At 37.4% G+C, this 11,456-nt stretch overlaps 1 non-coding gene across 1 annotated transcript; it reads right to left on the bottom strand.

The window, feature by feature from the left end:
• Window positions 1–567: 567 nt before the first annotated feature.
• LOC125096629 (U6 spliceosomal RNA) lies at window positions 568–672 on the bottom strand. Its single transcript, XR_007126302.1, has one exon. It is a non-coding gene; the product is annotated as a U6 spliceosomal RNA (small nuclear RNA).
• Between the last annotated feature and the right edge of the window lie 10,784 nt (window positions 673–11,456).

Genomic DNA, 11,456 nt, shown 5'->3' with positions numbered 1-11,456 from the left:
TCACTACGTTGTTATTTTAACAAAAAGAAATAAGAGTGAGCATAAAATATGTTGGTATATTTGAATATTGATTTAAAAAAATTATGATAAAAAAGTTGATGCTAATCTAACCTTACACCCAATGGAGCTAGAAAAACAATGCCCAAAACCAGTAGAAGAAAGGAAATAATAAAGATTAAAGCAGAAATAAATGAAATAGAGACTAAAAAAAATGATAGATCAATGAAACCAGGATCTGGTCCTCTGAAAAGATGAACACAATTGATACACCTTTACCCAGACTCAAGAAGAAAAAGAGAGTGGACTCGGCTAAATAAAATCAGAAATGAAGGAGGAGAAATAACAATTGACATCACAGAAATACAAAGGATTGTAAGAGAATATTATGAAAAATTATATGCCAACAAACTGAACAACCTACAAGAAATGGATAAATTCCTAGAAACATGTAACCTTTCAAAACTGAATCAGGAAGAAAAAAAGTTTTGAACAGACTGATTGCTAGCAATAAAATGGAATCAGTAATCAAAAAACTTTCAACAAAAAATAGTTTAGGACCAAATGGCTTCACAAGTGAATTCTACCAAACATTTACCTATCATCCTTTGCACAGGGGCCATGTTAATCTTCGCGTCATTCCAATTTTAGTGTATGTGCTGCTGAAGTAAGCACCGATCAAACATTTAAAGAAGAGTTAATACCTATTCTTCTCAAACTATTCCAAAAGAAATAAAAAAGGAAGGAATATTTCCAAATTAATTATATGAGGCCTGCATTATTCTGATAACAAAACCAGATAAAGACACTACAAAGCAAAACAAAACAAAACCACCCCAATAGGCCAATATCTCTTATAAACATAGATGAAAAATCCCCAACAAAATAACAGCAAACTGAATCCAACAATACATTAAAAAGAAATCATTCACCACAATTAAATATGATTTACTCCAGGGATGTAAGCATGGTTTAATATTTACATATCAATTAATATGATATATTACATTAACAAGAGAAAGAATAAAAACCACATGATCATCTCAATAATAGCAGAAATATCATTTCTTTTTTTTTTTTTTAAGATTTATTTATTTGACAGACAGAGATCACAAGTAGGCAGAGAGGCAGGCAGAGAGAGAGGAAGGGAAGCAGGCTCCCTGCTGAGCAGAGAGCCTGATGCGGGACTTGATCCCAGGACCCTGAGATCATGACCTGAGCCGAAGGCAGCGGCTTAACCCACTGAGCCACCCAGGCGCCCAGAAATATCATTTCTGCCATAAAGGCAGAAATCATTTGACAAAGTATAAAGTCCATTTATGATCAAAACTGTCAACAAAGTAGGTTTAGAGGGAACATATCTCAACACAATAAGGTCATATATGCAAAACCCACAGCCAACATCATACTCAATGGTGAAAAACTGAGAGCTTTTCCTTCAAGATCAGCAACAAGACAGGATGTTCACTCTCACCCCTCTTATTCAACATAGTGCTGGAAGTCCTAACCACAGCAATCAGATGAGAAAAAATAAAAGACATCCAAAGGGATAAGGAAGAAGTAAAACTTGTACTGTTTGCAGATGACCTGATACTATATACAGAAAACCCCAAGACTCCACCAAAAAACTACTAGAACTGATAAATGAATTCAGTAAGTCACAGGATACAAAATTAATATATAGAAATGTATTGCATTTCTATACAATAATGAAGTAACTGGAGATACTAAGAGAAATTAAGAAGACAACCCATTTACGATTGCACCAAAAAAAAAAAAAGTTGATGTTAAGTTTTTAGATAACAATAAAAGATAGGAATTTGGTAACAGGTAAATAAAATGAAGTAATCTTCTTTTCCTGCTTGGAAAGAAGATAGAATATTGAGTAACTTTAGACTTTGGTAAAAATTTTATAGATATATATGTAGAATATAAGGGTGGTCACTTAGGAAGAGAAATAGAATTTATAGCTTCCAAATGAGGAAAATATAAAGGATGAGGAGAAAATACAGAAAGTCTTTTCAGTCTAGTGAAAAAACCAGAACTGAAGCAAATGTAAATAATGGTATTTAGAACATATAAAATGGTAAAAAATAAATCCAGATTTCATTAATCACATAAATGTAAATTAAGATTAAACATACTGAATAGCAAACAGAACCAGATTTCATAAAAATATAAAACCAGCTACATGTTGTTTATAAGAGATACATCCAAAGTAAAATGACAAGGCGTAAAGGGATAACAATATATTACTAGGCAGAATTCTGCTTTTAGAAATGGTAGAGCAGCTTTTATCTAAGTCTTCATAACAATTATAAATTCTGGGTAACATATTAAAAAACAGCTATCTGAGGGCACTGGAGAATGACCAAAAGCAGGTAGAAACTAGTATAAACATTTTGGGAATCACACTGGGTGAGATTTGTTTATAGAGCTTTTACCTGAGGGTACTCTCATTCCTCTTGGGTGCAGAGATACTACAACTCAACAGACAGGGTACTTGGGTGGCTCAGTGGGTTAAGCTTCTGCCTTCGGCTCAGGTCATGATCTCAGGGTCCTGGGATGGAGCCCCGCATCGGGCTCTCTGCTCAGCAGGGAGTCTGCTTCCCCCTCTCTCTCTGCCTGCCTCTCTACTTGTGATCTCTGTCAAATAAATAAACAAAAAAAAGAACTCAAACAGACAAGTGCAATCTTACTGCTTTGTGGAGTCATTTGGCTGAGTTTAGAGATGCCCAAACAACTTTGAAGTTAGGGAGGATAATCAAAAAAGGAGAGTCACAACATAGAGAGTCCCAAATCTATTGAACCTCACCCTAATTTTTAGCTGACTCCTTTGACTGTACTTAAGCAGGACAGACTCCAAGGGGGTGGGTGGAAGGCGGAAAACTGCAACAGAAATTTCAGCTGCCGCCCTTTGCAAAAGAGATAGAGCTGGAACTTTGGGTCCAGATAGATTAAGTCCCTTCTAAGACAAAAATGAGCATTCTTCAAAAGCAGATAATAATATCTGGAATCTCTACAATGATTTGTTCCCAAGTTCCTGTATACAGTAAAACATTATTGAAACATGTGGATGTTTATAGCAGCTTTGTTCTGTAAGCTGAAAACCACCCAAATGTCCATCAACAGGGAAATGGTTAAATGGAGGACTATTCTAACAATGGAATACTATGCAGACACAAAAGGGAATGAACCACTGATTTATACAACAGCGTGGATGTATCTTACACACCTGCTGAGTGAGACAGGGAAACACGAGAGTATTTGTTGTAGGATTCCCTGTATGTGATGTTCTAGAAAAGGCAAAACTATCTATTGTGAAAACAACCAGAAACAGGATCATCTCTTGTGAGACTGAGGGGAGATGGCTATGAGGGAACCTGCTGCTTCAGTGGATAGGTCTGTATCGTGAAGGGGGTGGCTGTCAAGAACTGTGAAGGGTCTGAGGTTTCACCCTAGTTGCAAGATAGCAAGTTAGCCTGCCCATCATGTGGATGCTGGCAACAGACACAAAACTCTGGGTCAGAGACAAAGAACTTCAGTATCCACAGCGCAGTAAGCAGTTTGAGCATCAGGTTTGCATTGGCTCCTCTTGTCCTCTAAGCCTTAAACAGGTAACGAAGAGGGGCCCAGACTGATGCTGCGTATGCAGTAAGCTGGTGTCAGAGTGGAAGATTCTCAGTCTTCTATAAAGAATAGTAAGTGAGCCTGCCCTTTGCTCTGAAAGAAGACATTATCTTTATTACACTGGACAGTAAGCAAAGCTGCTGTTTGCTCCAGAGGGGACATTACCTTCCAAGACTGTTCACTATAAAAGCATTCCTGAAAAGAGACCGTGTGCCTCTGCTTGCGAGACATATGGAAACTGTCTCCAGTTGTTAGAAGAGTGTATGCATTTGTCAAAATTTACTGAATCTTATTATCTGCACACTGCACTGTAATTTTTACCTAAAAAAATAAAACAGAACAAAGACTTGTAAAACAAACAAAAAATGCGGTGTGTGCCAATTAAGGGGACAGTAAAAGAGGAATTCTTTTGTTTTGGTGAATCTTTTGAAAGAGATTTGGAAGGAGCCCGTCTGCTCTGCTCAAGTGGCAGCTGACCCTATAGTACACTAGTTCTTCAAACTAAAGAAGAATTAGACTAATCTACAGATGGGCAAGGAGGCTTTTTTTTTTTTTTTTCTCTTCTTCTCACCAATGCATCCCTGGGCACTCAGTACATAGATGCTCAATATAGTTGTTAGTTAAGCTTGTGCAGCAACTAAAGTACAAAAGGAACCAATGCTGTCACCCCAAAGCCACTGAATCATCATTCCTTTTCCTGCCATCTGTATTCCTTCTCTCCTTTGCTTTCTTCACTTCCTCTCATCTCACTTATACTTTTCTCTCACCCCACTCTCTCAAGGGGCCACACAATGGAATAAAATTATCTCTCCATTACATGCTCTATTTTTATGACAAAAATTTTATACTTTGTTCTTAAAGAACAGCATTGGAACTAGTGTGTGAACTTAAGTGAAGTCATGGAGTCATACTTCCTGACTGTGAATATCAGCTCCATTATTTACTTGCTGTGTGTCCTGGTAGAAGTCATTCAATGTCTCTGTGTCTCATAGTTTTAATTCCTTGGAACTGTTGGGACTGCTAAAATGGGAAAAATGTCTTAAAGCGCCTAGTACAGTATTGACTTAGCAAGAGTTCAATAAATGTTACCTATCATTTCAAAATATCACCAAGATTTGTATGTGGACTGACTAATTTAGCCATTAATCCATTTATAAAAAACACCAGAAGCATAAAATTGAAATTAAAATTAGAATCTCTAAAAATGAGCCTAGTAAATAGGTCTCAATCTGAAAAGAAGGCATCTGAACAATTACTGGGGTATTTATAAAAAATGTAGATTTGTTTACAGCATCTCTGTAGTGAGGGACATACATAGGACCCTTTATGTTGTAACTCAAATAAGTATTTTGTGCCCACTATGTGTAAAGTGCACAGCTGGGTTGGATATTACAAAAACAAACAGGTTTTGTTCACAGAAAACTTTCAATTTTGTAGGGGATACAGTATATTTTTAGATTTAAAAAAATTTATACATGCTCACCAAGGAAAAATGGGAAATAGTGAAAAGCAAACACATGCACATTGGCTTCTTTTCAAACTCACTCCAGCTTAAAAATTTATAAACCACACTACATGCAATTTTGTATATTACTTGCCTTCGCTAAATAGTAAGCATCACTCTCATGCTATCCCATAGTTCTGGAAGGAGTTGTTGCTGTGTAATATTCAATTGCTGCGTGTGGTAGTTCCTGAATTATTCGTTATGGCTGTTGATATTTAGCATACTGGTTAAGAATGCGGGTTTCAGTGAAGACTGTGTCCAAAGCGCAGATTCCCCCTTTGCTGGCTGCGTGACCCTGGGCAAATCAGTTCATCCCTCAGAGCACCTGAGAGCCTTTTGATAAATCGAGAACAACAATACTTCCTAGATTTTTGAGATGTATGTAAAGCAATTAGCCTAATGCCTGGCAAATAGTAACAGCTCAATAAATTGATTTATTTTTTTTAAGAAGCAGTTTTAGACATTTTGGTTCTCTCACGGACATGCATCCATACTTTCTTTCTCCATTCTATAGCACTCTTGTAGTGAGAGGGGAGGTTTAGACACTGCTTCACTTACTAAATGTGTCAGGCTAATCCCATTTTTCCAGCTAGCCATTGTTTCAAGTAAACCAAATCTAATCTAACTGTCCATGGCATTTGCACAATCGCAAGAATGGATAGTCAATTTGCAGATCTCATTATGGTCCTATGAAGATAAATATTACAGTAATTTTTCTTCACGTGAACTGCTCTTTCATCAAAGAATTAAACCCCACTCGGCATGGTGAACTGTTCTTTGAAGATATTATTTGCACTTTCTAGTATCTTACTTAGATTTGTTTACATCCATATTCATGGGTAAACTAAGATATATAGCTTTGATTTTAACTGCCAAATTTTAAGCGTTGGTATCAGGGTAATGCTACTTATGCAAAATGAATGTGTGTACTCACCTTTTCCAGGCTGCATGGAAAAACTTAAAAACCAGAGGAATGATGTGCTTTTCAAGTCTGGAAGAATGGATGAAGTTATCGGGGCTCATTTAAGGATCTGTAATTCATTGATAACTGCCTGAATTTCTTCTTTGGTTACTGACCTGCTCAGGATTTCTAATTCTTGTTGACTGGATATTCTGAACTGGTATATTTAACATTTTATAACAAACGCTTAAATTAAAATATATAATTGAGGATGGGACTTAAGTTTCCTCTGTTTTTTCATACCATTGTTATTTCTGGTTTTGAATTTTTTAAAATATTTTATTTATTTATTTGACAGACAGAGATCACAAGTAGGCAGAGAGGCAGGCAGAGAGAGAGAGAGGAGGAAGCAGGCTCCCTGCTGAGCAGAGAGCCCATTGCGGGGGCTCGTTTCCAGGACCCTGAGGATCATGACCTGAGCCGAAGGCAGAGGCTTTAACCCACTGAGCCACCCAGGTGCCCCTCTGGTTTTGAATTTTTTAAAAATGCATTTGCTAGGTTGCCTTTTTACTTTTTTCTAATTTATTTCTAATTAGCCTTTATTGTTACTTTTGTTTCCAGTGTTACATGTTTAATTCATCCATTTCCCCTCTCTATGCAATAATGGCTATCAATTTGCCCTTTAGCTTAGCTTTAAACATATCCTCTACTCTTGCCATTTTTTCACTCTATCTTATTGCATTTTTTGACAAAATAGCTATTTAGAAGAGGGCTTTAAAATTATCTTCCAGGTGACTGTGCTTTTATTTTCTGGTTTTATTATCTTGTGATCAAAGAACACAGCCTGTACAATTTCTGCCCTATAAAATGCCCTGCAGGGGAATTATCAGGCTGCAAGAATTGCTTTCAGCAATTTGGTGCTCAGATGCTGACGGAACATCCGGCAGGTGAGCACCAAATGCTGAACTATTTCCTTCCTTCAGGAAAGCTGAGGCCCAGAGGGTCCAGGTTTGGAATAGAAGTGATTCCTTGCAATGTGTGTTTAGGACAGAGGCCAAAGTTTAGAACAAGTTCGAGGGTTTGTTTTGTTTTGGATCTTGCTGTAAATATTCTAAATCAGCTAATGTGCAGAGTTAAGAGATGTTTCTGGGTCCCCTATGCTGCCTGTCATTCAATATTCCTAGCCGATCGATTTGTAAACTATTCAATTTGAGAAAAAATTGTATTTTTTTATACATAGTAATTTTCATTTTTACCTCCCTTCTTGGTTTGATAGTTCCCAGAACACATGTTAAGATCTCCACCATAATCTCCACACTACTTCATTGATTTTAAAAGACCTTATTTGAAAGAGAGAGCACGACGAATGAGGGGAGGGGCAGGGGAAAAGGGAGAAGCAGACTCTCCACTGAGCAGGGAGCCTGATGCAAGGCTCCATCCCAGGACCCTGGGAACATGACCTGAGCTGAAGGCAGAGGCCCAACCAATTGAGCCACCCAGCTGCCCCTTTACACTATTTTAAAGGCCTTTTGTATTTCTCCATTTTAATCCTATATTATTCTGCGTATCAACCCTAGGGTTTGTTGTCTTTCCTAATTGTAATTTTAGTAGTGAATATGCTATTTATACTTTCTCTAATTGTGCTCTGAAATACATTATTAATATTAGGTGTATGTGATAGAATTTGATTAAAAGTAAGCCTTCGGAAGACGCAGATCATTTAATTCTGTTTTTAGAATTTAAACAATTTAAACAGTTTTGATCCTAAGCGCTATTCTTATTTCTTTCGACTTTTGTCAAATATGTGATTCCTTTTTGTCTTTTTCAAGGATCTGGCCAGGAGACATTCTGTTATTAATTTTATTGTTACCCACCTTAACAGATTTCACACTTTTTTTTTTTTTTTTTAAAGTAGGCTCCACACCCACTGTGGAGCCAACACGGGGCTTGAACTCACAACCCTGAGATCAAGACTTGCATTGAGATTGAGTTAGATGCTTAACCAACAGAGCCACCCAGGTGCCCCTCAAAAGATTCTTAAATTTACATTTAATTTTCAAAGTAAAAAGGAGTTTTGTTTTTTTTTTTTTAACAGAAGATAGTATTTTATCCCTCATTTCACCTCCTAAAAAAGAAACTGTGATCTCTTCCTGGCCTTCAGTAACTTAATCTGGGGTTAATAAACCCCATTTAAGTTTTTGAGATGTATCACTTAATAAATGTTTTAAATTATCCGCATTATCCTAATAATTTTATTGATTTCAGTACCTACCAACTTTCTTTTCTCATTCTTTTCTTCTTAATTTTGGTTCATTTTGGTAATGTGATTATATTCAAGTAATTTTTTTCTATAAAGGGCAAACAAGTTGTGCATGCTGCATACCATAGAGAGATTTTCAGTGATAGTCACATGTGGATAACTGGAGAAATCCTGAACTACAGAACTCTGCTCCATTCCAGCTGGCATTTATTTTATTTTTTTTTAAAGATTTTATTTATTTATTTGACAGAGATCACAAGTAGGCAGAGAGGTAGGCAGAGAGAGAGGAGGAGCCAGGCTCCCCGCTGAGCAGAGAGCCTGATGCGGGGCTCCATCCCAGGAACCTGAGATCATGACCTGAGCTGAAGGCAGAGGCTTTAACCCACTGAGCCACCCAGGGGCTGGCATTTAATGTGCAAAAGGGATCTTCATTTAAACTTGAGCCTCTTCTTAGATCAAGGATTCTCCTATTAAAACTATTGTTTAATTTGTTCTGTTGTTTTCTTTGGGAACACCTATTATTCAAAGGATAAATCTTTGTAATCAGCCCACTAAATTCATGTGAAGGTGCTTTTTTGAGTTTATCTTTTACTCTGGTGCTTTTGGAGTATTGTAACATCTTCAAGCTGCAGACCCTTAAAGGGAAGCTTATTATGCAGAATACAGAACACTGAGGAAGGCAGCTCTGATCTGGTTGAACACCTTTCCTTTGTTGGCTCAGGAGACCTAGCAGATTTCTGAAAACCAGTTTGATATTCACCTTTCTTCATTTGGGGTTAGATTTTCTTTAGCACTAGGACTATTGTTTCTGACACAAATTTTAATTTGACTTGTCCCGTTCTTTCCTCACACTCTTACTGTTCTGCCCCCAACATCGTAAGGCTCTGTTGCACCAGGGTGGGAGCTGAAGCAGATATTTTCTAATATTTCTTGCTATCCATGCACTGGAAAAACAAAGCCCTTCCTTCTAAAAGCCTCAGGATATTGCTCTTCTCTCATACTGCAGTAGTGTCCGTCCCATTAGTCTCATGCTGTTTTGCTTAATTCGTTAAGAAACAAAATCATTAATTGAAGTGCAAGATAAATTTTAAAAAACTGCATAAGCTGTTAAGCATACAGCTCAGTAAGTTATCACACTAGTAAAGAAAGACAAGAATACCAGCACACCATCAGCACCATTTCTGACTTCTCCCCACTCCATTCTGTCTAAAGGTGTATTTTGCTCGTTTTGAACCGTTTTATAGTGGCAATCATACAGCACATTTTTTGTTGGCTTGTTTATCATCATGTTTATAAGATTCACCCAAATGGGTACATGTAGCAAGTTAGCTCCTGTCCTTGTTACATAGTATCTCACTGTATGCACTCCGTTGCCACTGGAATTGTTTCACTAACTTTGAGGTTATTGTGAATAATCCTAAGAATATTCTTCTCTGTATTTTTTTGTACATGTGTGTTCTTATCTCCGTTGGATACTTGCCTAGAAGTGGAATTACTGAGTTGAGGGTAGATGTATGACGCAGCATTAGCTGGTGTTTGTCAAATGTTTCCAGAGCGTTTGGACCGGTTCACCCTACTGCCAGCAGCTCAGGAGAGAGTTCCTGAGGCTCTACATTCTCACCAACACTTGGTATTGTCAGTATTTTAATTTTTTGCTGTTTGTAACAGTGGAAGGGTATCTTAATAGAGTTTTAATGTGCATCTCTTTGATGAATAATATGGCTGAACATTTAATAGACTTAAAAATTATCCTTAAACTTACATTACCTGTCAAAGTAAAAAAGAGAATGTTTTAGTGTTTCCTTAAAAAAGATAAGGAATTTGCTCAATTGTCCCTTCCTCTGCCAAAAAAACAAAACAAAACAAAACAAAAAACCCCAAACAAATACACAAAAAAATGGAACTGTGATCTCTTTTTGGCCTTTTTTGTGAAATGCTCGTTCAAATCTCTTGTCCATTTAGTTACTCATTTCTCAGTGAGGAGAGGTTTAGCTAGGCCAGCTGCAGAACTGGCAGACTCTGAGGATTGCTTTCAGCTCTTTTTCAGTCCACTCATATGGATGAGTGGTACTCATGTGCTGATCAAGTGCTGATGATAATCCAGCAGGTAGTCAGAAATGTTAAACCCATTTCATTCCTCCAGGAGACCCAAGGAAGTCCATCGGATGTAGCCTTAGAGTAGGCGAAGATAACAAATTACCTTGCAATAAGACCAAAGTTCTTAGGAAAGACAGCTAGAAAGAACACCTTTTTAAAAAGAATCTTGTGCTAAGTACTCTAAATCTGCTAACAGGTAGAGGCTAAGAGATCTTTTGGGTCGCTTTGCTGTTCTTGTCGTTACTCTTCCCTTTTATGACTACCAACCTACCCCACCCCCCTGCCCCAAGTGATTGCCAGCTGTGGTTCTCTTGGTTAAGGAAACGCTCCAGGGTAGTACACCTTCAGTGCCACCTGTTAAGAATCCAGAAAGCCTCTTCTGATGGGACTCTCAATAGTTGTCTCAAGTGATTATTACAGCTTTCTTATACATAGCATAATAAGGAATGTTAGATGATGGGAAGCTAAGGCGTCATCTTGCTTCACTAACAAATTATTTTGACATGGAATTTGAGTCAGCCACTTAAAGAATCTACCCTTATGGCTTTACCTAGCAAAAATTCCTTCTAGTTTCCACTATTCTTACCTAAAGGTCTATGAATAATGTTTCTTATTTGAATGTTTCATGGGTATTTTTGCAGAAAACTGGCATAGGATTGTTGTGGGTGTTTGTATTTATACTGCCTTTATTATCTCTTTTATTTTCTAGATGAGAAAACAGGTCCAAAAAGGCAATGTTGGTATCATATATGAAACTCGCTCCTGGGGGAACTGAAAGTTAATAAGATCAGTAAGATCTAGAAGACATGATATTCCTATATGACAAGTAACTGAAAGTTATTAAGTAGAAGTATACTGCTAATCTTTCAGGATGGTAAAGGAAACTGAATTTCATTCTCCCCCTAGTCCCATACTTTCTTTGAGTTATAGCAGTGAAATATGACTGGGCTGGGTGAAAGACAAGATTACATGACAGTGCCTAGGATTCCCAGATTCAGGGTAAAAGTGGAAGGAAATGAGCTCTGCTAGGAGTTTCTGGTGGAAGCCAAGATAGTACCTAAATGGTA

This window comes from Lutra lutra, chromosome 3, assembly GCF_902655055.1.
Source record: "Lutra lutra chromosome 3, mLutLut1.2, whole genome shotgun sequence".
Classification (NCBI taxonomy): Eukaryota; Metazoa; Chordata; class Mammalia; order Carnivora; family Mustelidae; genus Lutra; species Lutra lutra.
This window is presented reverse-complemented; position numbering and strand designations above follow the sequence as displayed.